This window comes from Leucopleurus acutus (assembly GCF_964270905.1).
Source record: "Leucopleurus acutus genome assembly, chromosome: 4".
NCBI classification, from domain to species: domain Eukaryota; kingdom Metazoa; phylum Chordata; class Mammalia; order Artiodactyla; family Delphinidae; genus Leucopleurus; species Leucopleurus acutus.
The window spans coordinates 49483337-49499520 of record NC_139146.1 but is presented as its reverse complement, the minus strand read 5'-3'; the positions used below and the strand labels follow the sequence as shown (position 1 = coordinate 49499520).

General features: G+C 37.8%; 1 pseudogene across 1 annotated transcript in view; it reads right to left on the bottom strand.

Annotated features, from left to right (window-relative positions):
• The window catches only part of LOC309960675 (cytosolic beta-glucosidase-like), a 148547-nt pseudogene that overhangs the window by 74854 nt on the left and 57509 nt on the right, over positions 1–16184 (bottom strand). Inside the window, exons 3-4 of the transcript XR_014327190.1 lie at positions 11771–12565; positions 10896–11019 (exon numbers count right to left, since the gene is read on the bottom strand). The product of XR_014327190.1 is annotated as a cytosolic beta-glucosidase-like (transcript). The remainder of the gene's footprint in view (positions 1–10895; positions 11020–11770; positions 12566–16184) is intronic.

The following is a 16184-nucleotide window of genomic DNA, read 5'->3' as shown; positions in this document are numbered from 1 at the left end:
AAGGATGAAGAATATAGCCTGAACATCTTCGGAAGAAAATATTTTAAGAGACTATATTAGCACAGCCTCAGCCACATAACAAAATGATTTACCAATAAATGTATATACTTAATATACATTCATTCACTCATATTTTATTCAGTGATCTAATTTTTGTGTTAATACACTTATCTTTAACTATAAAATACATTGGGTTGGCCAAAAAGTTTGTTAGGTTTTTCCATAACATCTTACAAAAAAACACAAACGAGCTTTTTGGCCAACCCAATATTTGAATTGCCTCGTAAAAGAACATGGTCATTTAAAATTATTTAAGACTTTAGGCTGGATTTACATCTATAAAAGAAATGAATTCAACTTGTTAGGGGAGAAAAAAAGTTATTTCATAAACAGGTGTGGTACATTCCTTCTCCCATCATCTACTTTTTAGTCCCAAGCTCAGTCACAATTTCACCTGAGACATTTATGGCTTCTTGTTCACCTGTATTCACAAGCACCAATTAACATTCTTCAAGGCTCCAATGCCTCTTCTTCCTCCACACATAATGGTTTCACTTATCTCAAAGCAGACAGTGATTCCTATAATGGAATATCACAAACAAGGAGGGAAAGTGGCTAAACTTTAGAAAGGCATGGAATCATCTCCGGCCATGATACTGTTTCATTAGCTAATCTCATTCACACCAAGAAGACGCTGCACTTCTGAGATGACCCTCATCAAAGAGACTGGCCTTCTTGCTTCATGTAGCATTTCCAGATAAGCCTTAAGAAGCCTTAAAAGGAACTATTTTCATCTCTAGCATCATGCTGATATTTTCATTGTATTGAAGAAAATGCTACCTAAACAGTAACTTGGGGTCAAAGGAGCCCTGATTAGAGTTATCTCTCTGCTCAAAAATTCAGAATAAAAAAACAGACTTCCCATATATGAAGTCTCTCCCCAGAATTATTGCGGGAAAGTAATTCTGAAACCTGATCCTCCCTTCTAATTCAGGATCTTGCCCAGAGACAAAAGTTTCATGCTCAAGTTAAATTTAAAGAAAGTTAAAATTACTGCACTGCCTAACTGAATTAAATTATGCATTTATGGCAAAGCTTGAAAATCATACTTAACTGTCTTAAAACTTGATAGATTAGGTGGTGCTTGCCATGATCCTGTTTTGAAAGGTGATTTCACTGCTCATGATTGTAACTGCCGTGGAGTTGTTCAATTGAGAATTTTCCTCTAATGCTTTGAACTGATTTGTTCATTCAATTTCCTCTCTGAGATTTTACACTCTCCACAGTAACTTTGTAAAACTTGAAGCTGAGGTGACCCTTCTGTTTCTGAACTCAAGGGATAACTTTCTCAGGGGAAGAAAAGTGAGGTTCATTTTCAATACAAATGAATAAAGGAGGAAACACCCAGACTGAAGGTCAAGAAAATGTTACCTGGAAACTGAATCAATATCAATAGAATCAGTTCATTGGAGAGCAAGGTCTAATTTTATGCCCAGATAAAAAAAGTGTTCACATTTCAAATTAAGTAGCTGGATGAGAAGAATGAAGAAAGTTCTTTTAAAAAGACTATTAATTATAATTCCTTAGACTTAATTTTTTTTAAAATAGCCTAAGAAATTACCAAGAGTTCTAATAAAATATGATCCTTGACATACCTGCCGAGAAAGAATATCTAGAGGGTCACATAATTCTTAAACTGGAAGGATCCCAAAAGAATAGCTAGTTTAAGCCTTTTATTCTTCAAATGAAGAAACTGAGGCACAGAGAGGTTAAGTGCATTTATAGAAAGGTTAAAAAACTTTAGCATAGATTTCAATTATTGTCACAACACACCCAAGTTTAATGTCAAAAGGGTACAATTAGCACTCATGCCTAATCTTGATGCATGTAAATTGTTCTCATAATAGTAAAAAACAATCTACCATTTATTTAAATTCTTTTAAAAAGCAAAATGATGGTATAAATCTAATATTCATTGAAATTCTGGAGAGTAATTCAGTTTTCCTGCTAATGTAGATTCAATCTCCTAGTCACTCATTAAACATTTACTTAGCACTTACTGAATGCTGAGTATAGAACTAAAAACCCCAAAACTGATTCTGGTTAGAATTTTGTCTGTAAAAAAATGGTGCATAAAATCTTACTACACACTGCTTTTGTCTGTGAATGCTTATACCTTTTAATAACTTCCATTTTCTCCTAAAAATGTTTTTTTCCCTTCCTTTCAAGGATTATAATGGGCATTGTCTTCAAAAACCAAAGTGTTTCCCAAGTTCCATCTATTCAGTTGGCTTATTCAACAAGTATTCAATTGTGACAGGGCTGCAGTTGTACGAGGGTCTCATGAATCAGTTTATGGCACCAATGTTTAATGTTTTATTCATAATATTGTTGATTTTCTTGTATACAGTGTCAGGCTCAATATTGAAAAAACAATATAGGGTGTAGTTAACCAGGAATTTACTCAATGACAAGCTTGGGAAAGCTGGCAGAAACAATATTTATGTCACTGTAGAGCAAATGTCCAGCATAAGTAATATCAAAGTTATAAATAGGTAAGATAAGACCACAGAGGGGAAGGCCATAGAACTGGTGAGATTAACACTGCTTAAGGTCTAATTAGCAACACTGCAAATCCAGACACTCATTTTCTTAGTGCACCCAGAGCTAATCTCCACTGATGAACTCACAAGACTTTGATTTATAAGACATAATGTCAATGTAATAATTTATAGTGGGGAATATCCTTTTCCAAGATTTGGAAAACTCCAAAAGTTTCCTGAGTTTCCTGAGTAGGAATGGCTAACACCTGGCCATCCACTTCTCCCTCTTCTTTCCAAGAGCCCACAGCTGTCCAACAGAATCCATCTTAACACAGTTATCCAGGCAATCCCTGCCAATCACACCAAGAGAAATTCTACTAGCCTTGTTCCAAAGCAGGTTCTTAGATAATTGAGAGGCCAGGTGGTAATCAGGTTATTTTGGAGATCAGAAAATAAGAGCTTATGTAGACAGACAATTGAGGACAACTTCACCTGGGGAAAACCTGAGATGTTCACCTTCTCTCAATTCCAATAGCCCTCTCAACACCTGAATATTCCAGTATTGCTCTCTCCCCAAACAGGTGAAAAAAATCATCAACTCTTCAAACTCCTGTTTCCATTTCCTTTGGATATATACCCAGAAGTGGATTTTGCTGTATCATATAGTAGTTCTATTTTTAATTTTTTCAGGAACCTCCATACTGTTTTCCATGGTGGCTGAATCAATTTACATTCCTACCAACAGTGTACAAGAGTTCTTTTATCCCCACATCCTTGCCAATAATTATCTCTAGTCTTCTTGATGATAGACAAGAGATATATGAACTCCTATGTTTATTGCAGCATTATTGACAATAACCAAGATATGGAAACAACCTAAGTGTCCATCAACAAATGATCAACAGATCTACAGATGAATGTATAATAATGACGTTTTGATATATACATACATACACACACACACACACACACACACACACACACACAAACACACAGTGGACTATTATTCTGCCATGAGAAGAGGAAAAGTAATCCTGCCATTTGCAACAACATGGATGGAACTTGAGGGCATAACGCAAAGTGAAAAGTCAAACAGAAAAATACAAATATTGTATAAAATCACTTATATGTGGAATCTAAAAAAGCCAAACTTGTAAAAACAGAGAGTATAATGGTGGTTACCAGAGGCTGGGGGTGGAGGGAGATGTTGTTTAAGGGTACAAACTATGAACTAATAGATAAATAGGTAAGTTCTGGAGAGCTAATGCACAGTATAGTGATTATAGTCAGCAATACTGTATTATAAACTGCAAAGTTGTAAGAGACTAGATCTTAATTGTTCCTACTGCCAAAAAAAAAAAAAGGAAATAATAACTCTGTAACATATTAGAGGTTTTAGCTAACACTAAGATGGTGATATTATAATATATATCATAATATATAAATGTATCAAATCAACATGTTGTACACCTTAAACTTATACAATGTTATATCTCAATTATACTTCATTTTAAAAAGCATTATCAAATCCTTATTTTTGCCCCTTTTTCAAGATTCTATTGAGTCTACTCTTTATACTGGAAAAATAGATTTTCTTCAGATAAATTATACTTTGATTATTTTACAGGTCTCTTTTACAGTTATAAAAATACAACTGCACTTCTGTTTGCTGCTACATCAACACAAAAACTACTGGACAGATTGTTCTAAAAATGGAGGATGAGTTTGGAATCATCTAAATAAATTTTTTAAAGGCCGTATAGTAGTATTAAAATTCACTGGGTCTGATGTGGTGGAGAAACTTAAGTAATTATCCCCTCAAAACAGTTGGAACTGAATTAAAAAGAAGCCAAAGGGAATGTCCATCTGTGGGGGCAGAGCATATGTATTAGAATGCTATGGAAATAGAAGATAAAGAATGGTTTCTAATCAGGAAGCACAAGGGCAGATGTGTGATTGAGCTGCTTGTCAAATGGGCAACTCCATGAAACCTGTTCCCAGGAAGCAGATGCACCAGGTTCTGTGTTTCTAAGAGGGTGTGCCTGATAAATGGTGTATGTTCCTGATCACATCAGTATGGGCCTCACCTGGATAAGTCTGGCGAAGTAGTTCAACAACAGCAGTGTGTGTGCGTGTGTGTGTGTGTGTGTGTGTGTGTGTGTGTGCGCGCGTGTGCGTGTGCGTGTGTGTGTGTTTGATTCTGAGCTTTGCCAAGCACCACACCAGTCACTTGGTCACAGAACACGTTCTCTCAAACCCCTAATCTGATCCCACTGTCACAGCCCTTCAGAAACGTGCAGGAAAATAAAAACCATAGAATATGAGAATTGTAAATGTTGACAGGATCTGGATAATGGGCACCAAACACTTCCCTTTGCAGTGGAGAACACTAAGGTCCAGATTATGTATTTTTGGCCAGAGTGATGATATCCTTAAAGGTGTAAAGTAACTATATCAAATATGAGAATAATAGCTAACATTTTAAGGTGCTCAGGACATACATACACATAAATTATTTTCACAACTGACTTTGGGTTAGGCAGGATGGCAATTAGCATCTGTCCCATTTAACAGGTGAGGAGGTTGACATTCAGAGTCCCAATGAGAACTTCCCCAAGTGCACACCACCAGAACCCAGGACTTAAGTCTTCACTCTTCAGACCCTTCAGACTTTCTACTCTGCCACCCTTCATATGGGAGAATGGAAGACAAAGGTAAGTATGCTACTGAACTTTGGGGAGAAGTAGGGGAGAAGCAATAGGGGAAGGTCATCTGGCATATCTCTGCTTAAGGTTTACTCTGTAATCTTTGGCTGCCTGAGTTTATGTGTGGTCTGAGTATGTAGGTTGGTGGGATACAGATATATTGGAAATTGTTTTCTTTATGACTTTTCAAATGCTACAAGTCCGTACACTACCACACACAAACAATTCTTGTGCACGGCCTTCGAATCTCATTCTTCCTTCTCTATTCCGATCTTGACTCCTCTTCGCTAGCTCCATCCAGTCCAGCCAGGAGCAACAGTATTAAGTGCATCCAACATTCCACCCCACACGTTCCCAAAGCTGTGAGTTCTCTGTGAGCTATGAGATGAACTGCTCCATAGGGCTAGGTTGACAAAGGTTTACTTTGAGAAGCAATAAAACAATAGACATGGAGTGATACTCTATATTCAAGTAACTGAGTCTCTATTCTGAGCTTGCAATGGATTTTTAATAGGTTCATTTTTCCAAAAGGTCAATGAGTCAAACTTTGAGATCTTCCCCTAATTCTTAGGACTTTTTTAATGCACATTTAGAAACACACAGGTGCTTAACACATTTTGTCCAGTTAAATGGGCCTCTGTGGTCTGAAACTGACATAGGCAGGTGGCTGCCACGTCTGCACCACTTTTGGAAATGGATGTATTTCTCCTTTCTTGGTTCTCCATGGGAAGTGAGGGAGGGAGAGTGCTGACAGACAACAGCAGGGTGATTCTGCGCTCAGCATCCTGTCTTGGTGGTATACCCAAGCTGCAAGATTTATAACCTTCTTGTTACAATGCATCAGCTTCAACACTTTCAGTGAAGTCTTCAATAAATTTGATGACATCTTGCTGAGGGGTTTTGTCATTAAAAGCCTAAAGCTGGTCATTAACAAATCTTCTCTGCAATCATCTACTACTGTGCTAACTCAGGCATGGATCTCACTGGAAAGTTGGGCTGGCTCAGAAACTTTCCAGAAGGCTGCATTTTTTTTCCTGTGTGGTGTATATTTCTTTAGGGAAAGAAAATACAGTTCCCAATCATTTCATTTATTTCTCATTATCCATTGACTAACTCTTCTCTGATAGACACAACCAAATTCAACAAACACGTGTAGAAAGCTACTACATGACAGAAACGGTGCTCTGGGCTGAAGATATAACTATAAAAAAGACACAGCTCCAACTCTCAGAGGGCTCAGAGATGCCCCCCCAAATTAACCATCATTATGGAATCTTTCTTAATGTACCAGACTGTATATAGGCTTGATATGCATTATCTTGTTCATTTTTCACCATGGTTTAGAAGATAGATGTTCTTATTATCCCCATTTTAAAAATTAGATGGCTGAAGTATTGTTTGCATAAGACTTTTCCCCAAATTACTGAACTTGTAAGTGGAAGAACTAAATTTCAAACCCATGTCTTGCCTGACTTCAAGCTAGTCGATCTACCCCAAACAGGACTGGGCCAGGAAGAAGGCAAAGACCATGACATTCCAGTTGAGGAAAGATTGGGAACCAAGCCAAGAACAGGCATATATTCGGTAGGTGTGAGGAGCAGGTCGAACCCAACTGGAATCCCCTTTTAGGAGAGTTTAGGTCATGGGTCAAGTATCGCCCATTGAGAATAACTTCCCCTGATTTCTCACACTTTCTCACCTGCTCATCAACATTCAGATTATTGAGGTATCCCTTTGTGTGTGATTACATATGAACTTAAACTTGCCTGCTGGCTCCAGAGCAGCAAGGACTGGTGTAAATTTTATGTATATAATAAAGATTCATATCATGTGAGAAAAGCCTAACTCTTTGAAGATCACTGCTCCCTGAGCTTTTCCAAAACTTCCTGTGGCAGAACAATTCCAGGTACCCAGTTGATTGACAGTTGTTTCTGCTACAATGGTTTGATTTTTCACCTAATCTGGCAACCTCTCCAAAGGAATAACGAATGGAGGGAGGTCCTGGCTGCTTTGTCCTCCACAGGGTTCAATCATAAATAGCCAGAGGGCCAATGTTACAACACTCATTCAGAGGTTTCCCAAAAAGAATGATGGAGAAAATTGCAGACATGTGGGAATGTTCTGCCATAACTTAGAGATTTGAGGGAGGACGGAATTTTTTTTTAATGTCTTGGTATTCTATTTTTTAAATAATAAGGAAAATAACTTGCGGTGATAAATATGTTCTTAAAAATGCACATTTTGTAATAATAATAATTATACCATCTGTTGAGGGCCTACCATGTGCCAGACAATTGCTTGGGGTTTTTAACACAATAGCTTATTAAGCAAAATCTTTTCAACAACTCTGCCAGGGAAAGTGTTATCCCATTTTTATTGCTGAACAAACTGAGAGTTTGGGAGTTTGAGCCTTTTGCCCGTCCTTGAATAACCGGGACTGGAATGCAAGCCTAGTTCTATGTTATTTACAGTGTTTTTGTCTCCACTGTGTTGCTTTTCTCTCATCTATATCTGCATTAATTAAAACACAATCTATTTAAAGGCATTTAAATAATGCAATGATTAAAAAGGTGTTAGCTGATTTTTTTTCTTGAAATGACATTTTTCCTCTTTTTTTTTTCTTTCCAAAAAGGAAACAGAAACATTAGCTTTCTTTTTACTGCTCAATTAATTGTTGTGGAATTTTACCTGAAGAGATTAGTAAGACCGCCATTGATCCAACTATGGTGTCATTATGTGCCTGTCTGGATGGGTGATGTTGGAGGGAGGGCTTTTTTCATGGGAATCACAAAGCCATAGTCCATCTATGGACTCCCTGGGTTCTGGAGGGCTCCCACCTGCAGTGCTTCCCACAAATGTCTTCCTCGGTCTGTTATTATTTTTAATTGCACACAAGGTGCTTCTTACTAGTAAGGTTCTCACTAACCAAGATCATCAGCGCTACCTTGGAAGAGTCTCAGGAAATCGATCAGTAACTTCAGCTCTGTGCCTCTGACAACAGGCAGGATACAGGGTGTCTGAGTTTTGTCCAAGGTCGTAGGACCTGTCGGCTGTTGCAGAAGCAGCATGAAGCACTTTCAAAGAATCTGTGCAAGCCCAGGGCACCAAAGGTGAGGAAAAGTTTGGAGAAGTGTGGTGGGACAAGCAAGCACTCTGAGTCAGAAAGCCCAATACCAACAGTAGTAGTAATAATAATATACACATTCTGCCTTGTTCTAGTAAATACTACTTAGTAACTTTGTGATCTTGAGCAAATGACTTAGCTTCTTTGAAACTCAGTTTGCTCATCTGTAAATTAGGAGCAATGACCTCATCTCACTGTTTTGAAAATAAAATGAGATGATGGCATCAATTAAGACTTTCTTTGTTCCAAGTGATAGAAATCCAGTCAGAAGCAGATGAAGCAGAAAGAGCACTTAGTTGTAAGTAAAAGTAATGTTTCTCAAGAACACGCATGGAACTGGCTCTGAAGAAAAAGTGGAATTAGAGGTGCAAGTGCCCTCCTGAATCTCTCCCCATTTCTTGTCTCCATTTCCCTTGGGGCACCTGCAGCTCACCTTCTCACTACCCCTAAGCTTTACATGGCAAGGCATAGCCACCAATGGCCTGCCAAGGTCAATCCAAGCTATGAGACAGACAAACTGATTGGTCCAAGTTTTAAATCCTAGGGCAGAACTGGGATTGGCCCAGCTCATGTCATGTGCCTATATCTAGACCAATCAATTATCTATTGACAAACAGCAGTATTTTATTCTACTTACATGGCCCTTGGTATGGTGAGTCTAAGGATGGGGGGAGGTGGGTATTTCATAGAAAAAAACAGATTCGTTACTAGAAAAGAGAGTTTCACTGCAGATGAAAAAATTGTTGTCCACTACAACAACATATGAAAAATAGCTATCACTATACCCAGTCCAGAATATACACTTAATATAGGGTTTTTGGTCAATGTGTACATTTCTGCACATTTTGAAAGGCTACATATTTTTTAAAAATCAAAATAACAATATTTTGTGTTAATTACAATGAATATAAATTATCTAATGTTAAGAATCAGAAGAGATTGTAGATGCTGTGAAAAATTAATGGTTTAAGTACGTGATACTTTTTACATCAATTCAAAAGTACAATAGAAATTCAACAAGTTCAAAAACAGGATTTTGTTCCTAACCCTATTATTCTCTCCTGTCGCTCACAAACCAAATCTTCTCACATTTTCTACTCTTGCCTTCAGTAACTTTTCTATCTTTAAGTTATCTTAGTTTGAGGGTCTTAAAGATCTAAGGGACTGTATAAAGTACTTGAAACAATTTCAGAGAGCAATGAAATGTCCTTATGTTAGCACTAAACAGAGCTGGGAATGAAGAAAGCCAATTTCAATTTTTTCTCTCTTTTCCCTAACATGCACAGAACAATCTTGGACAAGTCGTTTGTGTTCCCTATGGCATGCATAAATCTGATGATGGTAACTAGCCTACTTGTCTGGTGGGGTGAAGCTGGGAACATCAGTGTATTAACTATGAATAGGGTCATTTATAGGGAGAAGTGGGGAGAATCTCAGAAACCGAGAGATTTCCTTTTCTTATCAGATGGGGAATTCCCACACAGAGGATGAATCCGTTTTGTCTGTAACACAAAAGAATGATTTTGCTTGGATCAATCTGTAGGAGTCCAATTGCCCTCTGTCAATAAACTCCAGGCCCAGGTGAGGAACTGAGTCAATATATTTTAGGTTTGGGGAAGAAACCACTTTATGTCACTTTCCAGAATTCCTTCTGGCTGATTCCAGTATGTTACTGATTTATTTTGGAAAGAATCATTCCAGGACCTCTCAAACAGAATGATGAGAAATAACTGTGCCTATCATGGTTAAAAAAAGGAAATTGAAAATCTAATTTTGCATTGAATTTTGTTGCTATGATATTATTCCTTTATAGGGAGGAGAAATTAAATTTACGAAGCAACAGTGTTCCAAGTGGTAGCTAAAAGGGAGAAATTAACTGGGGTAGAAATGTGTGCTACCAGTTAAAGATTATTCCTTCACATTTGTTTTCAAATATGAAAGGAATCCCATCAGGGAAAAGGAGATACCAGAATAATAATATTGTCTTGAAACAAAATTCACAGATTCTATATGACAAAAAAAAACTGTTTCTGCTGCTTGGTAAGAGTTTAAATGAAACATGCATTGATAGAAGATGCATACCACTTCAAAGTTTATTGAACAAATACTTAATTTTGGTCCTTTAAGAATTCTGTCAATTCATTTCTTGGTAGTTAGGATATTAAAATATGCAAATAAACATGCTCTAGTTGGTCACAGCTGATCTTTTTGTAATAACTAAGGTTCTCTCCCAACAGTCACCACTCCTTCTATTCATGTCACCTTCACCCAGGAGTCACAAAATGCTGAAGACAGTCGCTTTTTACTTGCTTAAATTTCAGCAGGTTGAAGCTAGACCAAAATCCTCACCTTCCTCTTTCCTAAATACTTTTTTTTTCTCCCCTCTCTCTTAATTACATGGCTTTACACTGATTTACATGAATTTCAGCTTTCAAAATCATTGGTCTTTCCTGAATGCAAATAGGCACATGGGAAAATTATATTAAGCTTGCACAATTGATCTTTCATCATTTCAAATGGTACCTTTGAACAGTTCCTGAAACGTCTGTCTGAAATACTCCTAGCGTTGAGCATCATCAAAAGATGTCGGGTCACCCTGGGGAAACCCATTCTCTGTGCTGTAAATTACAGGGTTATTATACATATCCTGGAACAAGAAAGCAGAAGTTTTATTCCAAACAGATGTTTAAAAAAAAAAAAAAGCTCATTATATCAGGTGCATTCCCCTCTACCTTCTCTAAACTACAACCCCAAAACTAGTTTTCATCAAATTGCACTGACCCTATTAACTTAATGTTCTGCTTGCTGACCTTTTATAACTAACAATGGAAAAGAAAAACTGTGCAAATATCCATGAAGACAGTCAAATGACTTTTGTTATAATGAGAAGACAGAAGTATCTTTCTTCCAACAGCATCTGCTGATTGTCATTTCTCCTTAACCCCTTGGTCCCTCCCAGCAGCTACAGCCTCTATCCCCCCACACAGCAGGGATCCTAAAAACTGATAACTTAAAATTTTTAATTTCAGCTACCTGGATGCCATCCAGTGTAACAGAGACCCAAAAAGGATCCAGCTATTTCAACCCTTATTATCCCTTTTAGTAATTCCAGTTGTGACCCCAGCCTGAAAAATATGTCCAAGCTACTGTAGCCACAACTGAATTTAATTTAATTTAGGATTTAATTTAATCCTAAGTTTAATAATAGCTTTGAAGCCCTTTATCAGCTAGTTAACCTCCATCGACTTAAATCCTAATCATCTCTTCCCAGGCCAACAAATGTATATGCTATTGCCTAAATCATTCTTTGTTCGGGTTCTTATACACACAGAAATATGCCCGTCTGCCCATCTTCCCATGTTTGAATACACATGGACGCAAACAAAAGGTGCATTTACCTTAATGTATTTCAGTAGTTTACGTATTCCCCATGGCACCACATAGACCCAATCCAAACTCGTACAAGATGGGTCTGGAAAAACTTCAACTTCTGCATCCTGGAGTAAAGCCAGTTCTCCTTTCTTATTCTCCTGGTACCTGACTCAGCAAGTCGTATAATTCTGCACAGCAAAGAAATCATCAGTGCCTTTGATCACTTTATTCTCTTCTGTAAATTCTGGAAGCCTGGACGATGGATAAACTTGCTTTTTACTCATGAGGGCAACCTGTGACTTGACAACTTCAGGATAATCGCCGTCAGTAAATATGGGCTTAGCAAAGAAATCCAATTGGAAAGCCATGGCTCTTTTAGCTGCTTCCTGGTCAGACACTGAGTTGGGATCTGCTGGTTCCACCCAGCCAGCAAAAATTGAGAGAGACACCATACCTTTCTGCTCTTATCAGAATAAGGATTCATAGCTGTGCCAGGATCTGGCATGAGCTTTAATCAAATTATGAGCTGCCTGATAAAACTTTAGTTCCAACGTAAGGCACACCAAGAGGAAATGCACCAAACTCATATGCCAGCAGGGCAAAAATATTAGGCTCATTTATAGTGATCCACTGCTTGACTCGATCCCCAAATGTACTGAAGCAAAACCGGGCATATTTGTCGAAGGGTTCAACGATTGCCTCTGACAACCAACCTCCTTGGTCTTCCAAGGCCTGAGGCAAATCAAAGTGATAGAGGGTCACTATGGGTGTGACCCCATTTGTTAACAAATCATCAATGATCTTGTTGTAATAGTCAATTCCTAGGAGAAAAATAAAAGCATAAGAAAAGTTATTTTTAGTACATTGACAGTAAATAAGGATTGGGAGAGGATCAGGAATAATAATATCCTAAATAACTTTAAACCAAAATAAGGTTCATTACTTTCTACCTATAATCAATTAAAGGCTGGGAGGAAACATGAAGAAGTCCAAGGAAGACTGGCTGATCAGAGAGGGAAATGTGATGGGGCAACACGATTGTGGAAGATGTATGTTTTGAAAGGGATTCACTTGGGCAAGTCGGTAGCACTTAACTTTGTGTTATTGGCATGCTTATTAATATTATTTTATTTGTAGGGGGAAGGATAAATTAGGAGTTTGGGATTAACATATACACACTACTATATATAAAACAGATAACCAACAAAGACCTACCGTGAAGCACAGAGAACTATACTCAATATTTTATCCTAACCTATAAGGGAAATTAATCTGAAAAAATAGATATATATGTATAACTGAATCACTTTGCTGTGTACCTAACAAAACACTGTAAATCTACTTCAATTAAAAATTATAAATTTATATGTTCATATTAAAACAAAAGAAATTATTTTATTTGCTTGTTTTTATGTAGATCAACTCCACTTGAATACAAGTCCCCTGATAATAAGGGCCTTATCTATCTAATTTATCTCTGGATCCCCCAAATCCTGGGACAATCCCAGAAATTTAGTAGAGATTCAATAAATAGTTGTTGAATGAATGAACAGATTTCAAAAGTATTCAATATAAGTAAAGAAATTGGACCCAATGGCTGCCTTAGTGCTTCTCCAGACCCATCAGTCTCACAAGTCTAGGAAGAGAGACCCACTGATCATGCACAAGGGCTCAGCATCGGTCCCAGAGTGTGGGTTACAAGGGCAGTGAGCCAGGGACGTGGCACATTAAGGAATGCTCAGTTGGGGAGTTTGCTCTAAATTTCTGACATAGTCCATGGGAATACACAGCTACCCTTGGCTCTCAGCTGATTCTCCCAGCACTGCATGTGTGAGAGAGAGAGTTTTTGGATGTGGCAGAGTTCAGAAGAATGTTATTAAGTTGGACATGTTCTGCCTTAGAAACCAATGCCAAGAAGATGTTGGGTCTAACCTAACAATGACTGTCAACTTGGAAGAGACTTTCTGAGGAAAGGCTGATATTAGTTCTTCACGTGATTGTATGTCTAAGAGTATGGAGGGAAACTAAGCAAAGAAAAGAGAAGCTGTCCTGTTTTGAGAGGTTGTGAATATAACTAAATTCATATGTAGAATTGTATTGCATTCAAAGTTTGCATAGAAGCAGGGTCCCTTTATCTCTCTTTTTTTTAACTTATTATCTACCAATTTTAAATATAATAATTTAGATTTTTGCATGTGTTTCACTCATTCAATCATTAATTTATTCATTCCTCAAATACATATTTATAGAGAAACTACTATATGCTGGACTTACAAACGTAAGATAAACATTGTCCTTGTCCAAAGAAAACTTAAATTTTAGTCGGGACTACAGACAAATTCATAAGCAATTATCCTACAATGTTATTATTAAAAATAAAGTACAGAATGCTATTTAAACATATGATAAGGAGTCCTTATCCCAAACTGAGGGCATCTGGAAATACATTCTGAAAGCAATGTAGCATAATGGTTTAAAAAGTGAACTATGGTGACAGGCTACCTAAGTTCTATCCCAAGGCCTTTACCCACTAGTTTGGTGACCTCAGGCAAGTTACTTTATCTCTCTGAATTATCTTTCCTTGTCTGTAAAATGTGGACAATAATAGAAATGTATTTCAATAATTGTTGTGAGAATTTAATGAGTTGATAAACCGAATATGCTTAGAACAGTTCTTGGCATAGTTAGCTATCATCCTAATAATGATTATTATTGTCATGAGTGACATCTAAGCTGATTTTCAAAAGATGAAAATAAATGACCCACATAAGGCAAGGAGGAGTGATCCAGGAAGAGAAGAAAGGGAAACAAATGTGCAAAAGTCCAAAGGAGGAATGGAAATAAACAAAGCCCACCCAAATGTGAGCAGCTTACTTATTCCAAGCTTGTTGTAGCAAGGAGTCAGCCATTATCACCTGCATTTGGCAGATAATTAAAGGCTATCAGGGAAGCAGGAAAGCTTTATTATTAAAAAAAGAAAAATGGGGGGAGGATTCAGGTACTTTTGATTGAAGGTTGCTGGCACAGGGAGGCTGGAGGTAGGCTAACTAGAACAAGGGCATCCCAGGCAATTGGTTTGGGAAGCATATTTGGCTTTTTCCGGTTGGTTCTAAGTTCAAAGTAGGGGACAGAGGAGCAAAAAATAGAGAAGCTGGCAGTTGTTGACCACATTCTGACTATTCTAGGCCAACTGCTGCAGTGGGTGTCGTTTGGCTTCCTGAGCTTCTCTTGTGGATCAGAGTTCTATTGTCATGTATGGCCTGGCTTTTGTTTGTTTGTGTATTCATTCTCTTCTGGGAACTGCAAGTTCACCATAAGGAGGGTGTATGGCTCAGCAGAAGAGCAATAAGAATAGTGAGAGGTAAGCAGGGTAAGCAGAAGCCAAATTATGCAAGGTCATGTGTTGTCTGCCTATCTGTCTGTAAGAGCGGGTAATTTTTAACAACAGCTCACTTATTTTGCAAGCATGAACATAATGTGAATCGTGCATAACAACTCCATACTTGGAAGCCCCTTTTGTATGCCATTACTCTCTGGGTGGACATAATAAGCTACCACCCCCACCCCAGCCCCACAAGATGTCCATGCAGTAATCCATAGAATATGTGAATATGTTACTTTACTTTTTATGTTACTGCAAAGGGACTTTGCAGATGTAATTCAGGTTAAGGATCTTGAGATGGGAAGATTTCTCTAGATTGTTCAAGTGGGCCCAATCTAGCTGCATGAGTCCTTAGAAGTGAAAGAGGATGGCAGAAGAGTGGATCGAAGAGATGCAGCAACAGAAGAAGAGGCACAAGAGATGGCAGCATGAGAGGGACTCAACCTACTATTGCTGGCTTTGAAGATGGAAGAAGGGAGCTACCAGCCAAGAATGCAGGTAGCCTCTAGAAGCTGAAAATGATCCTCAGCTCACAGTCATCAAAGAAATGGAGACTTCAGTCCTACAACCACAAGAAACTGAATTCTACCAACAAACTAAATGAGCCAAGAAGCAGACTCTCCCTTAGATCTTTGAAAAAGAATTGCAGCCCTGTTAAGCACTGTGGTTTCATCCAGGAGAGACCTGTGTCAGACTTCTGACCTACATAACTCTAAGGTGATAAGTTTGTATTGTTTTAAGCAAGTAAGCTTGTAATAATTTGTTGCAGCAGCCAAGGAAAACTAGTATACCCACCAAAGTTTATAAAGCTTTTCTTTCCTCTCTCACTAAAAGAGCACTCTGCCATCCCATCTCTGGGCCTCTGCAAGCCCACATTTCCTCACTTGTAAAATGGAATATCCAAAGATTTGTATGATGGGATCATCTTGGTACTGGACTGTGTTAAGGTTTTTATAGCCAACGCCTTCCATTGGCTTTGAATATAAAAATAATATCAGCTTTAATGTTTTGCATTCATACTATATGTACATAACATCACATATTTTGTTTAATCCCCG